We start from the raw sequence: 24,707 nt of genomic DNA on the forward strand, positions 1-24,707 counted from the left end.
CTATTATTTATTACATAATTAGTTACATTGTATTTTATACTGTACTTCATCATCAACCAGTAAACCCACTTGGTACTCGACACTTAGTTTATCTTATACTTATACCGACATGATACTTAATTTATTTCTGACCTCTTTTATAGTGTTTATAGTGTATCATATCGTTTTCTAGTACTTTCTCCTGTGTGCACTGACGTAAGGGCGAGCTACTGTAACAAAGACTTTCCCTACGGGGATCAATAAAGTCTTTCTGATTCTGATTCTGATTCTGATACATTTATTCAAAGAAACAGGGATATCAGAAAGAACATCATGTACTGAGGACAGTATGTATTGTAATGACCATGAGAGGAAAAGTATCAGTTTTGGGGAACGAAGCACAGACTTTAGCAACAGAGAAAGTGTAGGATTCCTCCACTAGGGCGCTGTCTCCACACGAAGGGTGGAATCGTGTGCCAAGAGGCTGGGACCAGCCAGGGGAAGGCGAAGAAAAAAAAAAAAAGGAGGGGTCAGCAGCAGCCTCAGCAACAGCAACTGTGCTGCCAGTTTCCCCATCAGTACCTCCAGAGAAAGGGGATCTGCCCAGCCAACTATACCCCTCCCTACCAGAAATGGACCCTCCCCCATACCATACACCTCTAAGAGGCTGTAATGGAAGTGACCAAGGCCGTAACTGAGGCCATTAAAGCTCAGTTGCCGACTGTGCCCCCTGCAGGGATTGGGATTCACAGGACTACTGAAGGGGCCCGGGGACTAACGTAGGGCAGTTCTTTCCACCTATGACAGACTTGACAGTATGACAGTGTCCGCCTTACTTGTTAATGGCGGACACTGGAGCCACTTACTCTTGTATAAACCAGCCACAGTCCAACAAATGCTAGCTTTTTTAGGCCTGACAGGGTATAGGCGTAACCATGTTCCAGCTCATGTGGATCTCACACAACCCTTGCGAGACATGGTGGCAGAGGTGGGAAATCGCAACCTCACTGGCCACTTGTCACGGATCCAACCAGCAGAAGAGACCTTCACCCTCACGAAACAAGCACTGGCACAAGCTGCTGCTCTGACATCACCTGACTACACAAAACCCTTCCATCTTGATGTTTCTGAAAAAGCTGGAGTAGTTAATGTTGTGCTTTTCCAGAAAAAGGAGGGAGAAAGAAGAGTACTAATGTACCACAGCTCCAAACTGGATAATATGGAAACAGGGCAAGCAGGATGTACAAGGTACTTGACAGCATTGGCAAAAGCAATCACAAAAACAAGCCACATAGTAATGTGCCACGAATTGAAACTGAACACTGATCATGGAGTAGTGGCATTTTTGGGATCAAGTGCATTCACCTTCTCCACAGCAAGAAAAAATAAAATAAAAAATTCAGACATTCTGCTACAAGCACATGTCACATACTACACTGAAGGTGTGAACATGGCAAGTGGACTGGCCACAGACAATAACCAAGCGCATAACTGTGCAGAAAGAGCTGAGAAAAATGTAAGACTCAGATCTGGAAACAGAACCTCTAGAGGTGGTCCTGTTCACAGATGGATGATGCTACAGAAGAGACAGTGGAAATTTGGCCTCCTATGCTGTAGTAAAACAGGATCCACACACAAAGACAATAGACCAAGGTCTCATACCACAACCAGCCTCAGCACAGCTGGCTGAAATAGTGACCTTAACAAGAGTCCTGGAGTTGTCTGGTGGAAAAAGAGTGAACATCTACAAAGACTCAGCCTATGGACATGGAGCTGTACATGTGGATGGACTGCAGTGGGTCAGAAGGAACTTCCTGACTACAGCCAACACTCCAGTAAAGCACTGAGCACAGCTAGAAAAACTGGTAAGAGCTGTACTACTGCCTGCAGCTGTGGCCGTGATGAAATGCAAAGGACACCAGCATAGCTGAAGGAAATGATGCTGCAGACTCGGCAGCCAAGAAGGCGGAAGGATACACACCAAGACAGATGTCTGTCACCATTGAACAACTACCTGAACTAACAGAGAAAGACATCATTGACATGCAAGAACAAGCAGGAGTATACGAGCAAAGTGAATGGCATCGGAAAGTAGCAACAAAGAAGAATAGTAGCTCCAGCCAAACTTTGTCAGCTACTACTCAAACAAGCACAAGGACCAGCTCATGAGAACAAGAAGAAAACACAGAAGAACACTGAAGGATGCTGGTGGTATCCCCACATGACAGCCATAGTGGATAACTATGTGACAGACTGCTACACTTGCAATGGACACAACCCTAAGCAGGCATACAAGTGCCCAATGGGAAGGTTTCCAGTACCAGAAACACCATTCCAAGACATCACGATCGACTTCACCGATATGGGTGTGCAAAACAGAACAAAAGCCTACTGTTACTTGCTGGTGATGGTGGACAGATTCACCAAGTGGGTAGAGGCAATACAATGCAAAAAAGAGTCAGCAGATGCAGTAGTAAAATAGTTGAAAAATGAGCTAATAACGAGATATGGGGTCCCACGTAGTGTATGCTCAGATACGACTCACATTTCAGTAACAAACAGCTGGGGGGGATGGAAAAAGCACTGGGAATAACACATAGATATGGAGCAGTGTATCATCCTGCATTGCAAGGTTTGGTGGAAAGAGCCAACCAGACTCTGAAAAGAAAGATTGCTAAAATCTGTTTTGGCACAAAGCTCGGTTGGGTGGATGCACTGCCTTTGGCACTTATGTTCATGAGAACCTCCCTAGGGGCCAAGACACACTTGACACCCCATGAGTTGCTGACAGGTAGGCCAAGGCCAGGGCCACCCAGGGAGGGAGGTCATATGCCCCCTCTGGATGTCTGGCAGATTGACTGTGACGAATACATGACTGCATTGACTAACTTGTCCTGAGTTTTGTGTAAACAGGTACAGCTGGCCGAACCCGAAGCAACCATCACTGAGACTCCAGCAGTACAGGTAGGGGATTGGGTACGAGTGAAAGTTCATAAGAGAAAGTGGACTGATCCCAGGTGGACAGGACCTTATGAAGTGATTGGGGTACCTCCCACGCAGTCCAGGTAAAAGAAAAAGCTGGAGTAATTTGGCACCACCTGACACATTGTGTATCAGCCCCACCACCCTAACGCACATTAGTGGAGGTTAGAACTGAAGTGGCTGAACACGAGTAAGGGCTCTAAAAGATAAAACTAAGAACTTTACCCAAAGAGTTGAGAAGCCCTAACTGTCCTGGCTGACTCTAGGGGTTGACCGTGGCACCCTTTTTGCCAACCAGGCCTCTGTGACCTAAGAGGAACAATTGGGACCAACTTCTCTTATGGCCTGGCAGAATAGGATGGCTTTAGATATGCTGTTGGCAGAAAAGGGCGGAGTCTGCAAAATGTTTGGGGACTTCTGCTGTACATTCATTCCCAATAATACTGCCCCTGATGGAAGCATCACCAAGGCTCTAGCTGACCTTACTTCCCTGTCTGAAGAGTTTGCTGAAAATTCAGGCATCAACGATCCGTTTAGTAATTGGGAAGATCATTATTTTGGTAAATATTAGGCCCTATTCATATCACTAATTGTTTCCATTGCTTGTTTCGCAGCCATTTTAGTGTGCTGTGGCTGTTGCTGCATCCCCTGCTTACGTGCATTGATCAACCGTCTCATTACCACTGCCCTTACCAAAGAGAAAGACTCTCCGCCTTACCAAATGCCCCTGTTAGGTGAAGCTTTGGAGTCAGATGTGGAAGAAGAGTTACAGGAGGTACAGGTAGGTGGGGAAGGGGGTTGTAGTGTGTAGTTGCACCATTTTGACTAACACCTTAAAAGGTGTAAAAGGAGGGATTTGTGAGAATTAATAATTTAAATGAACGTTGCTGAATAGAAAAGATCCTTGTACAAGATGCTTTTGATTCTCCAGTGCTTTAATAAATGCCAAATTAAGGAATAGCTTCTCTCCAGACTTTTCTTTTGCAAATAAAGGAACGCGCTGACACACGACAGGGAATACAGTACTGAGGTGGTTTTCTTGCCGGGTTTGGCTCCTGGCGCCCCTGGCATCTGCCTCAACTCTCTGTGATTTACAGAGTTTCCTGATAGGACAGATAGCTTTACTTTACTTTTGCTAACTGCTGCAAATGGTAGCTCCCACTAGCTAATGCTAGTTTGTAGCCATGCTGCTGAGCTCTGTTACATTGTCGCCCCTGCCCTGGGTCTGAAAAACTCCTCTTTCTGGTGGTCCAAAGCTCCTGTGCTAGAGGTATAAACACTAACACTCCTTCGGTGCTCCAAGCTCCCAGTCTCGGCAGAGTCAACTAATAGGACAGCTAGTGTCACAGCTGCTACCGTTAGCAGCATTCAGTGGTTATTTTAGCAACAAGTAAAGCTATCTGTCCATCAGGAAACTCTATAAATCACAAAGAGTTGAGGCAGAACAGTATGCCAGGAGCCAAACTCGGCAAGAAAACCACCTCAGTACTGTATTCCCTGTCCTGTCGTCAAACTGCAAACCGGCCTCCGTCGTATCTGAGGCTGTGTTCGGTCCAATATTACTCCAATATTACGTTCCTGCAGTAGTGGAGGCTGCAGTTTTAGGACCGCAGTTGTACGACCCTAGTTTTTCGCAACAGCGCCACTGAACAAATTAGCATAATTAGCTCATTATCTGGTAAAATAAAGATGGAATCGTACACTATGGCCTTTGCAGTCACTAGATCTCAACCAGATATTTGAAAGGTTGGAGAGAGGCACATGATTATATATACAGTATATTGTTGGGATTTAGAATGGTTAAAGGGCCACCAAACTGTGTAGGTGCAATCAATTAATTATGATAATTATTATCAGAATTATCAAAGATAATCTCTCTTTTATTGATCTGGTGACATTACAGGTCGCAGGTCAGACTGACCAATGGTAGCTGGAAGCTGGGTCCATGGTGTGAGTTCACACTTATGTGTGAATACCTGGATGGATGGGTGGGTAAAAAACAGGACTTTCACCTTGTAGACTGGGGTTTGTGTCCCGTGTGAAAGCATAAGTTGGCGTTGAGTTATTTTAAGTTAATCTTACTTATTTTAAGTTACGTACGTAAGTTATGTAAGGACGTGTTTACGTCACGTGAGTTACTGTGAGTTACTAATGTAACTTACTTATTTTAGCCGTAACCGTGAGCTTTTCCTGAACCTAACCAAGTAGTTTTGGTGCCTAAACCTAACCAAACTACGACTGTTTCACAACGTTAACCACATGTTTATTATTACTATGACGTTGAAGGTCTGGTACGCCTGTTGCTGGTTGCTGGACATTCGTAGGATTATGCACGAAAAATGGTGCATTACTTTTCGTACTTTTTGCAAACCATTGTAAGAGGATACATTGGATTATTCCATCGATTAATCGAGTAATCGGATAAGAAATACATTTGCTTTAATAAAGACCAATAGTAAATATGCAAAAGAGTAAATAAGACAGGTCTCTTAAAATTAACAACTAGTTGGTTTCCTTTTTAGAAAAATCTACATTTTCATGCTTAAATTGCATACCATAACATTATCTGTCAAAACTAAACCCATTTAGTGCATTTAAGTGCCGTATAACATTCTGGGTTTTAAAGAAAAACATTTCTGAAATGCAAAAACAAACAGCTTTGTGGTTAAGGTATACACTTAAGTTTCAGAACTACAAGTTTCAACTCAACTACAGCTCAGGCATAACGAAAGCCTTTTCTATCTTCTTTGTGGCATTTGTAGGAGGCAGAAACGAGTGGACAGGAACTGTGACTATCATAATAATAAATAACATGAATGAAGCTCAGGCTTTCATAAATTGACTGCAGCATTTTATTTTCTGTGGTTAATATCTTGAACAAAACCTAGCTAACTTAGGGACATCATAACTAGCCGCCACATTGATTTATGTTGTTAACTAGGCATTACATATAGCCATAATTAACATAGCCTACATTCTTTACTAGCCTTCATATACCTTGTGTCAGGTCTGCTCTGTGGACTGGATGCAGAGACTGTAACATTATGCTTTTTGATGAGATGCTGAAGCATAGACGTCATGCTATGGTGGTAGGCTTGTTCAGTTTTACAATAGACACAGAGTACAGACACTTGGACACTTTCTGTCTCTTTCTCTGGCCTGTCTCTTTTCCCTTGCTAGTTTCTCTCTCTTCCTCCTCTTTGTTATCCGTGCTGTCAAATCATAGCAAAGACGCTCTGAACCGCCTCTGATCATATACAGTGTAAGCACGTTGTGCGACAGTAATAATCATCTGTGCGAAACACAGTGCACTATATGGATTAAACAAAGCTTTGATGCAAATTATTTGAATCTGCGATTTTTTTAGCATTCAAGGAATCGTTTCAGCCCTAGTAAAAAGTGCAATATTTGCATCAAAGATGAAGCGGAGTAGAAGTATAAAGTTGCATAAAATGGAAACTTGTAGTAAAGTACATGTACCCTACCTCGAATTTGTACTTAAGTACTTGAGTAAATGTACTTAGTTACATTCCACCACTGAATATAACTCACCTAGTTGGACTTGCCAAAATCTTGCTATGGTTTCATTAAACAAATAAACAAATAGGCTAACAGTTCATTTGCAGCAAGCTATCATAAGCTAACAGATGATTTTTTTGTAGTGCTTTTAAGACTATCATAGTTAGCTAATGTTACTCACACTCCGGCTAGCTAATGTTAACTTTGCTGTCCAATTCAAGACACCAGAATTGTATATAACATTAAACAAATAAAACTTGATTCACTTTCAGTACTCACACTCACATCCATGTTGTCCATAGCCTAGAAATACGGGCCTTGGTTATCTAATTTGGTGGGTGGTGCTGTCGCAAAAAACGAGAGTCCTAGAACTGCGGTCCTAGATATGCGTTCCTGAAATTGCAGCCTCCTGGTCTTGCTGCTCTGTGAGATAACCACGCCCCCTTCATTTGAATATAACAGATGGAAATAAAAAGAGCTGGGAAATAAATGTGGCAGTATGATATTAAAGTCCCATGAAATAAATAAATGTGGCATTAAGAAATAAAAGTCCCCTGAAAAAAATAAAAGTAGTCCTTTGAAAAACATCTTTTCTTAAAATAAAAACCTATTTATTTATTGAGCCTTTTTGATTCATTTATTTATTTCATAGCTATATGAATTATTTTCATAGGCATATTTATGTACTTATTTATTTAATATTGAATAAAATGGCATTCCATATAAAAGCACTTTGGTTAAGGTTAGGGAAAGATCGTGGTTTTGGTTAAATGTTGACCATCTTGTTGTGTTTTGATGAAAGGATGGGAAAATTATGCAATTATTGTTGTACTCATTTGTCATTTAAGCCCTGTCTCAGACAGGGTCCTGCTTAGGCAGAACAAGAAAGAAAAAGAAAAACAAAACAAAGAAGAGGGAAGGACAGTGGTCTGAAATCCACATTTCTTCCCAAGAGCAGAAGGTGTGAAAAACAAAATGGCGGAGGTGTTTTCGTTTTAGACAGGCAGGCAGACAGCTATTACAAGATGGCTGGGTGTGTGGAAACACATTCCTCCATTCTGTATGTGTGTGTGTGTGTGTGTGTGTGTGTGTGTGTGTGTGTTGCAGCTGTTAGTATTAACCCTCTGTCAACATTGTCAGATTCAGTTATCGTGATTATTTTCATTTTTCCATATTAACATTTAACCTTTTTTAATCTTTTTATTACTTTTATTACTAAACTTTATCATTTAAAAGTTACTCATTTAAAGGATTTATTACTTAAAATGTATTTTTATTTTCATTTACTTGATCATTTAAATATTTACAAGATTTATTACTTAAGTTCATTTAAACATTTAAAAGATTTGTTACTTAATGACTTGTCATATATCATATTGCCTTTTATTCACAATCAACATTTACACCTTTTAAAACTTTGAATCTGTGTGCTTTGAATCATTCATTTGTTTTACTATTTGATTTTATATTTACATTTACTTATCAACATTTATCTTTCAATTTATCCTTGCTGTAATTTTATTGAAGTTTTAACTCTGAGCTGGAACTTTAGGGGATTTACACAGACTGATTTAGTTGGAAATTCCTTCGCTGTACATTCCATTCTGTTTTTTATGATGTCCTGTTTATGGTTAGAAACTGGCCTCGCTATGTTCCCCTTATCTACACGTGTGGTTAACACGTGTGGTCTGCGGAGATGGCTATATAAAGCGAGGTTTCCTGTGTTCACGGCTCTCTCTCTCCGAGCCTCAGCACATGGGCACTTCCACAGACACAGACTTCAACTTCAAAAACTTATGGTAATTATAGCTGAATATTTCTGCGAAAACAGTTTGTTTGCAAGACCTCAGCAAAATTCACCCAACTACCGTTAATTCCCTTCTAGGACTGTCGGTTAATGGAGCAGTGCAAAACCGAGGTTGTGCTAACACTGTGTCTAAATTTTATATTAACTGGAATTATATTCAATAACTATAGGTGACTCCAAATCAAAAAGCCTTCTGCCTATTTTGGCAACTTTTTGAAACTGGTGAGAGCTGTTTTCTGGGAATACCTTGGTGAGATTCACCTGCCTACCATTAATTCCCTTCTAGGGTTATTTCGGTTAAAGGAGCAGGGCAAAGTCAAAGGGTTTGCCAGTACACGGTGTCAACCAGTTGCTAAATTTAGGTTGGTCCAGAGCAGAGGTTTTGGTGTGCAGTAAGCCTTAATCATTTATGTATGGGATCTCTGATTTTTCTCTGAACTTCATTAATAAGCCATCTTGTGATCACAGCTGGTGCTACGGCAGCACATAGACAGGTTCTGTAATTTGGGTTTGTGGTAGACATTGTTGTGTTTTTTGCTGTTAAAAATAGTCAGATGTTTCACTGACTGGACGTGTAACATCTGACAAGGCAGAGAATAATTATCATTGTTCAGTAGGGTCCCCTCCCCTTTTAATACATCCATGGACAAACTGTACAAATACAACAAGTAAACACATGCACCTGTAGTGGTTATCAGAACAATCATTTCTGAAATGGACTAAATGGATTACAATCTGAAATCTCAGCATATTCCAGCCCTCTTTTCTCAACATACTATGAAGTTGTAGAACAAATTTTCTGTCACGTCTCATTATAATTTGAGCATAAAACATAGGTGAATACATTTATACATTTATGTATACATATACTGTATGTGTGTGTATCTCTCTCTCTATATATATATATATATATATATATATTTCTATATATATATAATAGATAGATAGATATAGATATACATATGTTTTTTTGGGGTGGGGGGATGTACCAAATGAAAATATAACCCAGGAAATTTGATGTGGATAATAAAGCTAGAAGGAAAACTTCTTTTTGAATTACTACATAACAATTGGTCTTTAAAAAATGGATCTTGACAATAGCATGTCTGAAAGATGTCCCATTTTCCCTTGTACAAAAAGATCACTATGACAGTACACAAGGGATGTACTGATGTGGTCTATACCACAACAAATAAGCAGTTGCAGTAATAAAGGAAACTACAGTATGTTTCAACATAGGAAATTTAATCATCTCCCAGGTGAGAAGGCTATGAAAGGCAACAACGGCATACCAGCATTTTAAAAAAATAATTTATAGTGTATCACACTTTTAAATCATGCAAAACTTGCAGTGTAAACCGTCTATCAATTGCATTTGTCTTATTTCGGATTACACAGAAGTGGTATAAGTTGATGATGTTGATGTTACACTTTTGTTATGGAGTGACGTTCAAGTGCCCCTACAGACATGCATGTTTGGCAGGATATTGGGATTTTGTGGTCCAACAGAAAAACCATGTTGTTGGAAAAATGATTTTGTAGTGCTAAAGACAAGCTAGCTTGTGCAGTTTTAATTGGTGAAATGAACCAAATCAGGACTGCTTAATTATTTGGTGAAATGTCCACAACTCAAATACAAACAAAACGCGTGCACAGAAATCACAAATAATCATGGTCGTTCAACTGCTATGGCAAGTGGACAGGTGCAGACAGGCAGACAGCAATCCTGGCCCTTGTGTGGTGTCCAGGTCTTTTGTGTCCACCTGCACCAATGGGGGGGACCATTCTGGGGATCTTCATCAAGCGGGAGGTCCTCAGTCTCTTCCAGAACATCATTCATGTTAAGGTACAGATTGTGTGGGAATACACAGCAAGCAATGATGTCTGGTGCAAAAGTTGGATGGACCTCCGGGCCTTTGATAGTGTGGCTTGCCAGCATGTTTTCATCATTCCAAAAGCTTGTTCAACAACAGAACGAGCCTGGAGTGATGCAAATTATATCTCTGCTGGACCCGGCCTTGCAGAGGGTGCTTGTATGGTGTTAGAATGCCAATTGGCATTTCCAGGCAAGGATAGGCACCATCCCCAAGGAGGTAATAGCCAGCCGGAGGGTATAAGGCCTGGTAGAAGACGGGACTGTTGTGCAGAACCCTGGCATCATGTACTGAGCCTGGACAACCCACAAACACATCGAGAAATCTGCCTCTTGCATGACAAATGGCCTGCATTTGTATAGATGGAAAAAGCTTGTAGTTCATGTAGTCTGCATGGCACTGGTTCCCTGTAGCTTTAATCCTTATGTGGTATCCATCTATTCCACCGGCAGCATGGGCAGCATGGTGAAGAAATTAACTGCAACAAGTATGTCACAGTAGCATCAATCATCTAAATCATTTAATATCACTTTATCATACTGACTTTGTCTTACTGAAACCTGGCTGGGTCATGAACAATATGTTAGCCTAAATGAATCCACTCAGCCCAGTCATATTAATACTCGCATTCCTCAAGGCACCGGCCGAGGAGGTGGAGTTGCAGCTTTCTTCAACTCAAACCTATTACTCAACCCTAAACCTATAACTCATTCCAAAGCCTTGTTCTTAGTCTTTCACACCCAACCTGGAAAACACCACAGCCAATTCTATTTGTTATAGGGTACTGCACTCCTGGTCCTTATTCAGAATTTTTATCTGAATTCTCAGTTTTTAATCAAGTGTAGTTCTTAAAACAGATTATTTTAGGAAATTTTTATATTCATGTGGACATCGAAAATGATAGCCTTAGCACTGCGTTTATCTCATTATTAGATTTGATTGGCTTCTGTCAGAGTGTATATAAGCACATTCACTATTTTAACCACACCGTCAACCTTGTTCTTGCATATGGCATTGAAATGTAACAATTATAGTATTTAATAGTCTTTCCACAGAATCCTTTTTTAATTGACCATGTTTTAATAACTTTTAAACTCCTTTTACTAGACTACACACCATTAGGCAAAAATTCCTACACTAGATTTCTATCTGATATTGCTTTAGCTAAATTTAAGGAAGTTATTTCATCTGCATTTAATTCAGTGCCATGTCTCTATATAACAGAGGACTCCTGTGCTAACTTCTGTCCCTCCCAAATTGATCATCTCATTGATAGAAATGGCATTTATGGAAGAATCTTGTTTAGTCTGGCAAGATAGTCTTAAAACATATAGGAAAGCCCTCCATAATGCCAGAGCAGCCTATTAGTCATCATTAATGAGGAAAATAATAACAATTCCAGGTTTATTTTCAGCACTGTAGCCAGGCTGACAGAGAGTCACAGCTCTATTGAGCCATGTATTCCTATAGCCCTCAGTAGTACCATGAGCTTCATTAATGATAAAATTCTAATTATTAGAGACAAAATTCATCACTTCCTGCCCTCAACCGGTACTGATCTATCTTCAAATACAGGAACTTAGAAACAGCTGTAAAACCTGATATATATTTTGACTGCTTCAGCTCCCATCGACCTTCTTCAACTAACTTCAACGATTTCTTCATCCAAGCCATCAACCTGTCTCTTAGACCCTATCCCAACTAGGCTACTTCAAGAAGTCTTACCCTTAGTTAGCACTCCTTTACTAGATATTATCAATCTGTCTTTATTGACAGCTATGTACCACAGTCCTTTAAAGTAGATGTAATTACATCTCTTCTTAAAAAGCCTATTCTTGCCAGGGTTTATAGCCAAGTATAGACCTATATCTAACCTTCCCTTTCTCTTTAAGATCCTTGAGAAAGCAGTCACCAATAAGTTGTGTGACTTTCTACATAACAATAATAATAGTTTATTTGAGTGTTTTCAGTCAGGATTTAGAGTGCATAATAGCACACACTGGTGAAAATCACAAATGTCCTTTTAATTGCATAGGACAATTGACTTGTCTCTGTACTTGTCTTGTTAGATCCTGCATTCGACACCATTGACCATCACATCCTATTACAGAGACTGGAACATTTAATTGGCATTAAAGGAACCACACTAAGCTGGTTTAAGTCCTATTTATCAGATCGATCTCAGTTTGTACATGTTAACAACGAATCATTCCTTGCAACGCCAAAGTTAGTCACAGAGTTCCACAAGGTTATGTGCTTGGACCAATTCTATTCACCTTAGATATGCTTCCTTTAGGCAATATTAATAGGAAACACTCCATAAAATTTAATCATCTCCCAGGTGAGAAGGCTATGAAAGGCAACAACGACATACCAGCATTTTAAAAATAATTTATAGTGTATCACACTTTTAAATCATGCAAAACTTGCAGTGTAAACCGTCTATCAATTGCATTTGTCTTATTTCGGATTACACAGAAGTGGTATAAGTTGATGATGTTGATGTTACACTTTTGTTATGGAGTGACGTTCAAGTGCCCTACAGACATGCATGTTTGGCAGGATATTGGGATTTTGTGGTCCAACAGAAAAACCATGTTGTTGGAAAAATGATTTTGTAGTGCTAAAGACAAGCTAGCTTGTGCAGTTTTAATTGGTGAAATGAACCAAATCAGGACTGCTTAATTATTTGGTGAAATGTCCACAACTCAAATACAAACAAAACGCGTGCACAGAAATCACAAATAATCATGGTCGTTCAACTGCTATGGCAAGTGGACAGGTGCAGACAGGCAGACAGCAATCCCTGCCCTTGTGTGGTGTCCAGGTCTTTTCTGTCCACCTGCACCAATGGGGGGGACCATTCTGGGGATCTTCATCAAGCGGGAGGTCCTCAGTCTCTTCCAGAACATCATTCATGTTAAGGTACAGATTGTGTGGGAATATACAGCAAGCAATGATGTCTGGTGCAAAAGTTGGATGGACCTCCGGGGCCTTTGATAGTGTGGCTTGCCAGCATGTTTTCATCATTCCAAAAGCTTGTTCAACAACAGAATGAGCCTGGAGTGATGCAAATTATATCTCTGCTGGACCCGGCCTTGCAGAGGGTGCTTGTATGGTGTTAGAATGCCAATTGGCATTTCCAGGCAAGGATAGGCACCATCCCCAAGGAGGTAATAGCCAGCCGGAGGGTATAAGGCCTGGTAGAAGACGGGACTGTTGTGCAGAACCCTGGCATCATGTACTGAGCCTGGACAACCCACAAACACATCGAGAATCTGCCTCTTGCATGACAAATGGCCTGCATTTGTATAGATGGAAAAAGCTTGTAGTCCATGTAGTCTGCATGGCACTGGTTCCTCTGTAGCTTTAATCCTTATGTGGTATCCATCTATTCCACCGGCAGCATGGGCAGCATGGTGAAGAAATTAACTGCAACAAGTATGTCACAGTAGCATCAATCATCTAAATCATTTAATATCATTTTATCATACTGACTTTGTCTTACTGAAACCTGGCTGGGTCATGAACAATATGTTAGCCTAAATGAATCCACTCAGCCCAGTCATATTAATACTCGCATTCCTCAAGGCACCGGCCGAGGAGGTGGAGTTGCAGCTTTCTTCAACTCAAACCTATTACTCAACCCCTAAACCTATAACTCATTCCAAAGCCTTGTTCTTAGTCTTTCACACCCAACCTGGAAAACACCACAGCCAATTCTATTTGTTATAGGGTACTGCACTCCTGGTCCTTATTCAGAATTTTTATCTGAATTCTCAGTTTTAATCAAGTGTAGTTCTTAAAACAGATTATTTTAGGAAATTTTTATATTCATGTGGACATCGAAAATGATAGCCTTAGCACTGCATTTATCTCATTATTAGATTTGATTGGCTTCTGTCAGAGTGTATATAAGCACATTCACTATTTTAACCACACCGTCAACCTTGTTCTTGCATATGGCATTGAAATGTAACAATTAATAGTCTTTCCACAGAATCCTTTTTTAATTGACCATGTTTTAATAACTTTTAAACTCCTTTTACTAGACTACACACCATTAGGCAAAAATTCCTACACTAGATTTCTATCTGATATTGCTTTAGCTAAATTTAAGGAAGTTATTTCATCTGCATTTAATTCAGTGCCATGTCTCTATATAACAGAGGACTCCTGTGCTAACTTCTGTCCCTCCCAAATTGATCATCTCATTGATAGAAATGGCATTTATGGAAGAATCTTGTTTAGTCTGGCAAGATAGTCTTAAAACATATAGGAAAGCCCTCCATAATGCCAGAGCAGCCTATTAGTCATCATTAATGAGGAAAATAATAACAATTCCAGGTTTAAACTCAGGACTGGGAGAGGTTCGGAGAGGCCATGGAGGAGGACTATCGGTCGGCCTCAAAGAAATTCTGGCAAACCGTCCGACGGCTCAGGAGGGGGAAGCAGTGCTTCACCAACACCTTGTACGGTGCGGGTGGAGAGCTGTTGACCTCGACTGGGGATGTTGTCGGACGGTGGAAGGAATACTTTGAGGATCTCCTCAATCCCGCTGTCACGTCTTCCGAAGAGGAAGCGGAGGCTGGGGACCCGGAGGCGGACTCATCCATCACCCTGGCCGAAGTCACTGAGGTTGTTGGCAAGCTCCTTGGTGGCAAGGCTTCGGGGTGGATGAGATCCGTCCTGAGTATCTTAAGTCTCTGGATGTTGTGGGACTGTCTTGGCTGACACGTCTCTGCAACATCGCGTGGCGGTCTGGGACAGTGCCTCTGGACTGGCAGACCGGGTGGTGGTCCTCTGTATAAGAAGGGGACCGGAGGGTGTGTTCCAATCACAGAGGATCACACTTCTCAGCCTCCCGGTAAGGTCTATTCCAGGGTACTGGAGAGGAGAATTGTCCCGATAGTCGAACCTCGGATTCAGGAGGAGCAGAGTGGTTTTCGTCCCGGTCGTGGAACACTGGACCAGCTCTATACTCTCCATCGGGTGCTCGAGGGTTCATGGGAGTTTGCCCAACCAGTCCACATGTGCTTTGTGGATCTGGAGAAGGCATTCGACCGTGTGCCGGGGCGCTTTGTGGGGAGTGCTCTGGGAGTATGGGGTCCGGGGCCCTTTGCTAAGGGCTGTCCGGTCCCTGTATAACCGAGCAGGAGCTGTGTTCGCATTGCCGGCAGTAAGTCAGACCTGTTCCCGGTGCATGTTGGACTCCGCCAGGGCTGCCCTTTGTCACCGGTTCTGTTCATAATTTATATGGACAGAATTTCTAGGCGCAGTCAGGGGCCGGAGGGTGTCCGGTTTGGGAACCACAGGATCTCATCTCTGCTGTTTGCAGATGATGTCGTTCTGATGGCTTCTTCAAACCGGGACCTGCAGCATGCACTGGGACGGTTTGCAGCCGAGTCGCGAAGCAGCTGGGATGAGAATCAGCTCTTCCAAATCTGAGGCCATGGTTCTTGACCGGAAAAAGGTGGTTTGCTCTCTTCGCGTGGGTGGGGAGTCCTTGCCTCAAGTGGAGGAGTTTAAGTATCTCGGGGTCTTGTTCACGAGTGAGGGACGGATGGAGCGTGAGATTGACAGGCGGATCGGTGCAGCGTCTGCAGTGATGCGGGCGCTGTATCGGACCGTTGTGGTAAAGAAGGAGCTGAGTCGAAAGACAAAGCTCTCGATTTACCGGTCAATCTACGCTCCTGCCCTCACCTATGGTCATGAGCTTTGGGTAGTGACCGAAAGGACAAGATCGCGGATACAAGCGGCCGAAATGGGCTTCCTCCGCCGAGTGGCTGGGCGCTCCCTTAGAGATAGGGTGAGGAGCTCAGTCACACGGGGAGCTCGGAGTAGAGCCGCTGCTCCTCCACGTCGAGAGGAGCCAGCTGAGGTGGCTAGGGCATCTGATCCGGATGCCTCCTGGACGCCTCCCTCGGGAGGTGTTCTGGGCATGTCCCACCGGGGCGGCCCGGGAAGACCCAGGACACGCTGGAGGGACTATGTCTCTCGGCTGGCCTGGGAACGCCTCGATCCCCGGGAGGAGCTGGAGGAAGTGTCTGGGGCGAAGGAAGTCTGGGAGTCCCTGCTTAGACTGCTGCCCCGCGACCCGGCCCCGGATAAGCGGAAGAAGATGGATGGATGGATGGATGGATGGTTTATTTTCAGCACTGTAGCCAGGCTGACAGAGAGTCACAGCTCTATTGAGCCATGTATTCCTATAGCCCTCAGTAGTACCATGAGCTTCATTAATGATAAAATTCTAATTATTAGAGACAAAATTCATCACTTCCTGCCCTCAACCGGTACTGATCTATCTTCAAATACAGGAACTTAGAAACAGCTGTAAAACCTGATATATATTTTGACTGCTTCGCTCCCATCGACCTTCTTCAACTAACTTCAACGATTTCTTCATCCAAGCCATCAACCTGTCTCTTAGACCCTATCCCAACTAGGCTACTTCAAGAAGTCTTACCCTTTGTTAGCACTCCTTTACTAGATATTATCAATCTGTCTTTATTGACAGCTATGTACCACAGTCCTTTAAAGTAGATGTAATTACATCTCTTCTTAAAAAGCCTATTCTTGATCCAGGGTTTATAGCCAAGTATAGACCTATATCTAACCTTCCCTTTCTCTTTAAGATCCTTGAGAAAGCAGTCACCAATAAGTTGTGTGACTTTCTACATAACAATAATAATAGTTTATTTGAGTGTTTTCAGTCAGGATTTAGAGTGCATAATAGCACACACTGGTGAAAATCACAAATGTCCTTTTAATTGCATAGGACAATTGACTTGTCTCTGTACTTGTCTTGTTAGATCCTGCATTCGACACCATTGACCATCACATCCTATTACAGAGACTGGAACATTTAATTGGCATTAAAGGAACCACACTAAGCTGGTTTAAGTCCTATTTATCAGATCGATCTCAGTTTGTACATGTTAACAACGAATCATTCCTTGCACGCCAAAGTTAGTCACAGAGTTCCACAAGGTTATGTGCTTGGACCAATTCTATTCACCTTAGATATGCTTCCTTTAGGCAATATTAATAGGAAACACTCCATAAACTTTAATTGTTATGCAGATGATACCCAATTATATCTATCAATCAAGCCAGATGAAACCAATCAGTTAGCTAAACTACAAGCATGCCTTACGGACAAAACAACCCCGGATGACCTGCAATCTTCTGATGTTAAACTCTGACAAAACTAAAGTTATTGTACTTGGCCCCAAACCCCTCCAAGATACATAATCTAAAGATACAGTTACTCTAGATGGCAATGCTCTGGTCTCTAGCACCACCGTAAGTAATATCTTTGATCAGGATATGTCCTTTACTGCCCACATCAAAAAAACTTCACAGACAGTCTTTTTTCACCTACATAACATTGCAAAAATCTGGAACATCCTGACAAAATGATGCTGAAAAATTAGTCCATGCATTTGTTACTTCTAGGATAGATTATTGCAATTCCTTATCATCAGGCTGCCCAAATAAGTCCCTTTAGACTCTCCAGCTGATCCAGAATGCTGCGGCACGTATACTGACAAGAACTAGGAAAAGAGATCATATTTCTCCAATATTAGCTTCTCTGCACTGGCCCCTTGAAAAATCCAGAATAGATTTTAAAATCCTGTGGAAGTCCTGACCTGAATCCTATTGAGATGCTGTTGCATGACCTTAAAAAGGCAGTTCATGCTCGAAAACCCTCCAATGTTGCTGAATTACAACAATTCTGCAAAGATGAGTGGGCCAAAATTCCTCCACAGCACTGTAAAAGACTCCTTGCAAGTTATCACAAGCGATTGATTGCAGTTGTTGCTGCTAAGGGTGGCCCAACCAGTTGTTAGGTTTAGGGGGCAATCACTTTTTCACACATGGCCATGTAGGTTTGGATTTTGTTTTCCCTTAATAATAACAACCTTCATTTAAAAACTGCATTTTGTGTTTACTTGTGTTATCTTTGACTAATATTTAAATTTGTTTGATGATCTGAAACATTTAAGTGTGACAAACATGCAAAAAAATAAGAATTCAGGAAGGGGGCAAACACTTTTGCATACCACTGTATAATTAGTTGGTGTTCTCTCAAGCCACAGAAAGTGTCATTTATCTTCTTCGTGCAATGGTCAAAACACAGACAGATACGGCATGCCCCGACGTGCGGGAAGGGGCAAGGGCCCGCTCATTGCTGCTTGCAGCTTTAATTAGGGCCCGAGCGGCGACAGGCGGCGAAGGCCCTATTGAAATGCATCAAATGTTTTTTTTTTTTTTCAAAATTAAATCACATTTTTGAGGGCCTAAAGGTGCTCAAAGTTGTAAAACTTTGCACACTCATCAGGACTGGTGAAAAATTGGACATTTTATGGGTTTCGAAAATGGGCGGGGGCAAAATGGCTCTATAGCGCACCTTTGAAAAACCTTGCGGTTTAACCCACATGTACGATATATGGGAGGCACTTGTAAAATGCCAAGACGAACAAAAAAAGTCTCTTAGTGACATGACCTAAACCCAACAGGAAGTTAGCCATTTTGATTTTATTTTCGTATCTTTGGCGATTTACCTCGGTCATACTTTAACAAACTCCGATTAACCTAGACCGTTAATCTGATCAACTTCAAACTTGGACAACGTATATAAAAGACCTTCACAATGAAAAATTGCTCAAAGCTTGAGTTTTCGTTGAATGATGTGGCCATTATGGGGCAGAGAATTGCGATGTTTCGCCATGAACCAGGAAGTGGTTTGTAACACGACTGTACATGGTCCAATCTCAACCAAACTTCGTATGTATGATAAGGGTCAAATTTCACATGCTGGATAAGAGTCCAGGCCTGAACACATCTACATCACCAAACTGAGTCATAATCATAGCGACATCTACTGACAACTGGAAGTCAGCCTTCAAAAATTAAGCACTTCTTTGCGGTTTGATGTACATGTACAAAATTTGGTAGGCAAATGTAAGATGCCAAGACAAGTCTCTCAGTACCATGACTTAAACCCAACAGGAAGTCGGCCATTTTGAATTAATTTTCATATTTTTGCCGATTTATAGGGGTCATATTTTAACAAACTTGTCCTAGACCGCTAAGCTGATCAACTTCAAACTTCGTCATCATAAATAAAACAGGTTGCAGATGAAAAGTTATCAAAAGCTTGAGTTTTTGTCGAATGATGGGGCTGGTAAGGGGTGTCAAATGTTTCATGAAGAAACAGGAAGTTGCTGTAACTTCAGTGTCGTGATCAAATATGCTCCAAACTTCACATGTTTGATAAGGGTCCCGCCCTGAAGACATCTACATGCCAGTATTCAGTCATAATCTTAGCGCCACCTACTGGCAACAGGAAATGACAGGTTTTATAATTTGACGTACTGCCCCTAGCAGGTTGATCACACTTACCTCAAATTTTGGCAGAAAAGCCTTAAGACATGAACGATACTATATTGTGAAGCTTGTTAGTTTTCATTGAACAGCGTGACCATGGTGTAGTGTCAAATGTTGATGTTTTGCCATGACACAGAAAGTTGTAGTAACTTGAGTGTACATGGTCAATTCTTTCCCAAACTTCACATGTTTGATAAGATTCCCAGCCTGACGAAATCTACGTGCCAATATTGAACATTTGTCATAACGCCACCCACTGGTAACAGGAAGTTAGCCTTCAACGAAGTAGCCCCCGCACTACATTTTACTTAGATCTACGAAATTTGGGAGGCAGATGTATCATCCCAAGACTTACAAAAAAGCCTCTTGGAGCCATAACCTAAACCCAACAGGAAGTCAGTCATTTTGAATATAAAGTGAAATTTTAGGCCTTTTTTGCCATTTACAGGCTGATTACTTTAACAAACTACTCCTAGAGAATTAATTGGATCAACTTCAAATTTTTGCAATTAATAGCTGTGCTAAGTGTGAGTTTTCGTATCTGGCATGGTGTCGAATTTACTTCTTGTAACTTCAGTGTACATGGTCAAATCTGCTCCAAACATCATGTTTGATAACATTTCTGCCCTGAAGACATCTCCATGCAAACATTCAGTCATACTCATAGCAACACCTACTGGCAACAGGAAGTTACAGTCTCTATAGGTTGACATAAATGGTAAATACTTACATAGCGCCTTTCTAGTCTTTCTGACTACTCAAAGCGCTTTAACTACATATCACATTCACCCCATTCACACACTGCCAACTGCTCATCAGTTGAAAGACACATGGCCAAGGACAACATGTAGGTGGGGGGAGTTGGGAGCAACTCAGTGTACATGGTCAAATCTGCTCCAAACATCATGTTTGATAACATTTCTGCCCTGAAGACATCTCCATGCAAACATTCAGTCATACTCATAGCAACACCTACTGGCAACAGGAAGTTACAGTCTCTATAGGTTGACATAAATGGTAAATACTTACATAGCGCCTTTCTAGTCTTTCTGACTACTCAAAGCGCTTTAACTACATATCACATTCACCCCATTCACACACTGCCAACTGCTCATCAGTTGAAAGACACATGGCCAAGGACAACATGTAGGTGGGGGGGAGTTGGGAGCGAACTTCAGTGTACATGGTCAAATCTGCTCCAAACATCATGTTTGATAACATTTCTGCCCTGAAGACATCTCCATGCAAACATTCAGTCATACTCATAGCAACACCTACTGGCAACAGGAAGTTACAGTCTCTATAGGTTGACATAAATGGTAAATACTTGCATAGCGCCTTTCTAGTCTTTCTGACTAGTCAGCGCTTTAACTAGGCCACATTCACCCCATTCACACACTGCCAACTGCTCATCAGTTGAAAGACACATGGCTATAATTTGTATTTTTAACTGCAAGTCTACAATTTTCATTATTATTATTAAATTATATATATATATATATATATATATATATCACAATTCTTCTTCTGTTTATGTAGGCCTACGTGTGTTTTTATTTCACACTTGTTTTGTCAATGTCTGTTCCCCATGCCAATAAAGGCCCACTGAATTGAACTGACAAAAAATTGTTTTAGACATTTATTGTCCTTTGGATATTTCATCCACTTAAGTAATATGTAGGCCTATAGAAATCCTTGTCTTTGCATTAATTGAAACGTAGGCCTACTAAAGAATAAGAATGTAGACAAAGATTAGATATGAATATACAACTGTTACAAAATGCATTAACAATAAATAAAGAAGTACCTACCTTTTGCTGGTGCATCAATGGTAAATGGCACCTTAAACATCTACACCTTCTGGAAGATGTCCTGTGACTACAAACAGAGTACACTCTGTGCTGGAGTGGGGTGGGTCTGGTTTGAGAAAGACCCAGAAACTTGGAAATTCCCACTCCAGTGAGCCAGCAATCTTCTGTTCCCGTATCACCTGATCGCATGCACCATAAATCGTCCCTGAATGACGTAAAGGCTCATCTCTTTGTAAACAGTTATAAAGTTAAGTATTGTTTTGTAGAACAAGTCATGCTCTGTTTTAGAGGGTTAAAGGCAAGCCAAAATAAAAACTGATATGTTACATGTATAATGTGAAAATGTATTGAAATTGTATAAGATGCTGAAATAAGTAATTTTAAAAGGTAAAAAAAAAGGTAGAACTTTTTTTTATCCTTTTTATCTTTGGCAGTAATTCTGTTACCCCAACATACAACAGTATAAAACAAGGCCACACTACTCTGGTAGAAAATATTAGCTTCCTGCTGACCTTGAAGGACTACACCATCCCTTTTTAAACACAGCATTACCAATTTCTGACAACTTCAGTTTCAAATCAACATGAACCCCCAGATATTTGTAAGGTGACACAAATCAACCTGCTGATTTTTGATGAGAATTTGTAATGCTCCCGCTTTCCTTTTCCAAAAGTCAATAACTAGTTATAAAGTTTCACGTAATTAACATCACACCAGCTGACAAATCTCTCAACGTCATCTCTGTAGGTCTGCTCCTTGTTTGAGGCCTACAAGTACAGAATCATCAGAGAATTTTTCATGATGCCTGGCTGTGTAAGGCATAAATAAGGAGTAAATAATAAGGGAGATAAAACTGTTCCCTGGAGGGCTCAAGGGATAGTTAAAAGGGTGTCAAACTTTAAGTCTAACATACTGGGGTCTGGAGATAAGGTAATCTAAAATCCAAGCAATTATGGAGCAGTGAAGGTTACATTCATCCAGTCTGAGGACAGGAGGTGAGGCAGTACTGTATTAAATGCACCTAAGAAATCAAAAAACATTGATGTAATCCTCCTATCCTAAATAAATTATTAATTTAATTATACTGCTATTATATGGCAAATTACACATACATAAATCAAAATCAAGGATTCCTTGAAAGCAGTAAACAGTAAACAAGGAAATGTTGTATTTTACTACAAATTATGTATCAACAATGATGTTGGGCCTCACCATATGCGGAGAACAAAGAACAGAGGCCCTTGGGAAACCAGAAAGCCTGAACTCATAGAAATGGCGCCAAATCTCCACCAGCTGTTAATTCACACCCAGACGCACACCCAGAATCCAAACCCTGGATTCCTACTGGACGAGCCACCAAAAGGGCACAGGAAATTCTGGCGCCCCAGCCATGACTGTCATAGTTAGCCACATCTCTACTCCTATCCTTGTGTACTCTAGTGTTGCTCTCCCCTTCCTGTGTTCCTTGTCAGTCCTCTGTTCGTCTCTTGGTCGGTGTGTGGGTGTATGGGTGTGTACGGGCCTGGACGGGGTGCTCTGGTTTTCCCTCCTGCTGCGGATCACCGGCACACCTGACCTCCATCACCCAATCAACTCCCACAGTATATCTACCTGGCTCTACAATGCAAACGGCGCCAGATCGTCTCAGTACACTAGTATGGTACCTTCACTACAGCGCCAAACCTGACCAAGTTAAGTTCTTGTTGCTCACTGTTGTTGTCTCCCATGTAATCTTGTCTGTCTCTGCCGCAGAGTTACTCCCTGCCGGTGATCACAGCCTCCTTGTCCTCTCCGATCTCTGCAAACTGCCTTTCCTGTTCTGCCTGCCACGCTGCACGAGCCATCTCCAGAACCCACTCTCACTGTCTCCAGCCCTAAGCCCAGCCGGTTCTCCATGGACCATGTCGTCAAACCTCACTACCAGCTCCAGCGGACTACGCCTGACTTGCCCGCTCTGGAAGAGCATTTATCGACCAGTGATTGTTTATCGTGTTACAATAAAGACTGTTAAAACTACTATCCAGCTCTCCACCTCGCTGTGTTCTGCTTTTGGGTCCTTAGATTGTGCACTACAACAATGACGTCATCACCTCTATAAAAGCAGAGTGTACAGGTCGCTCGATTACTCCTTAGATTGTGGGGACACTACAACAATGTGGTGTTGCTGACGTTGGCATCACCATCTATAAATGTTTCTAGCAGAGTGTACAGGTCGCTCGATTACTTTCCATTGTAACTTTGGTTGCTTCAGGGGACACATGATGTGAACTTTAACCCCGTGGTGTTGCTGAACGCATTGGCACGTTTACTCATCATTTACTAAATGTTTCTATTAATATCTCCACGATAATACAGCACAGAAATATGGTTCGATTAAGAGGAATACCACAATAATAGGGATCTATTTGAAGATGGGTGTATTTATTTTACAAAAACCTTGTTTGCAATATCACAGTAATAGTGCACTTTGCCTCCCCTCAGAAAAAGAAAAGGCGTCCCCTCATCCCCACTTATTTTACTTAATTAGTTTTGTGCAATTCTTGGATCATGATTATGTTATATGATACCATAGACACTCAACAACTTTATAACTTCAGACTACACCAAATACATGAAAATATCTGTCCTAAGGCATGTATCAGTTTCTGACTCTGGGTAGTGGGAAAAACAGTAAAATTACCCAAAACTAACATACTGCATCTCTGAACTATCTCTTTATCCAAATCATCATCATCTATTCTATGTGATCTCCTTTAGATAACAAGTATAATAACTAATGTAATATTTTTCACTTCCATTCACACTTTGAAAACATGCTTTAGCCATTGACTATTTTATCATACTGCTCTGTACAGAAGAGACTTTGTCTTTCATAGAATTGTATTTATTTATGTTTGTGATTTTATACTGAATGTGAAATTTTTGGAAATCTCTGTAAAGTTTTGAAATGGAAGAGAGAGTATCCCCACCCCCACATCTCATTCAGGTGTGATTTGCTACTGTTTGGGGTTGATAGGACAGGTAGCGCATGTGATAAATTGGAATAGATACAGAGAAGATTAGCTGACAGGATAGAAGAGAAGCAGTTAGAGCTTCACACCTCCTCCACATTCCTCATAGGTGTGAATTGATGTGTGTAGGGGATCTGGAGGAAGAAAACTTCACCGCTGCCAGGGTCCAGTGAACCACAGGCAGCATCACCTCTGCCAGCCAACAGGTCACCACCAGCCCCTCCACCAGCCCGGCCAGCCAAGAGGTGCCCCCCCCTAAGCACAATCACCTCCCCCACAGCCACCAGCATCCCATGTACACATACATTCAAGCTGTTTGTCTTGGGTGACT

General features: G+C 41.5%; 1 protein-coding gene and 1 long non-coding RNA gene across 5 annotated transcripts in view; one reads left to right on the forward strand and one right to left on the reverse strand.

Annotated features, from left to right (window-relative positions):
• The window catches only part of gabbr1b (gamma-aminobutyric acid (GABA) B receptor, 1b), a 242,481-nt gene that overhangs the window by 150,863 nt on the left and 66,911 nt on the right, over positions 1-24,707 (reverse strand). The window lies entirely within an intron of this gene.
• Positions 1,522-23,382, forward strand: LOC122864209. Its single transcript, XR_006375165.1, has 2 exons — positions 1,522-3,742; positions 23,118-23,382. It is a non-coding gene; the product is annotated as an uncharacterized LOC122864209 (long non-coding RNA).

Source organism: Siniperca chuatsi, linkage group LG17, assembly GCF_020085105.1.
Source record: "Siniperca chuatsi isolate FFG_IHB_CAS linkage group LG17, ASM2008510v1, whole genome shotgun sequence".
In the NCBI taxonomy this organism is placed as follows: domain Eukaryota; kingdom Metazoa; phylum Chordata; class Actinopteri; order Centrarchiformes; family Sinipercidae; genus Siniperca; species Siniperca chuatsi.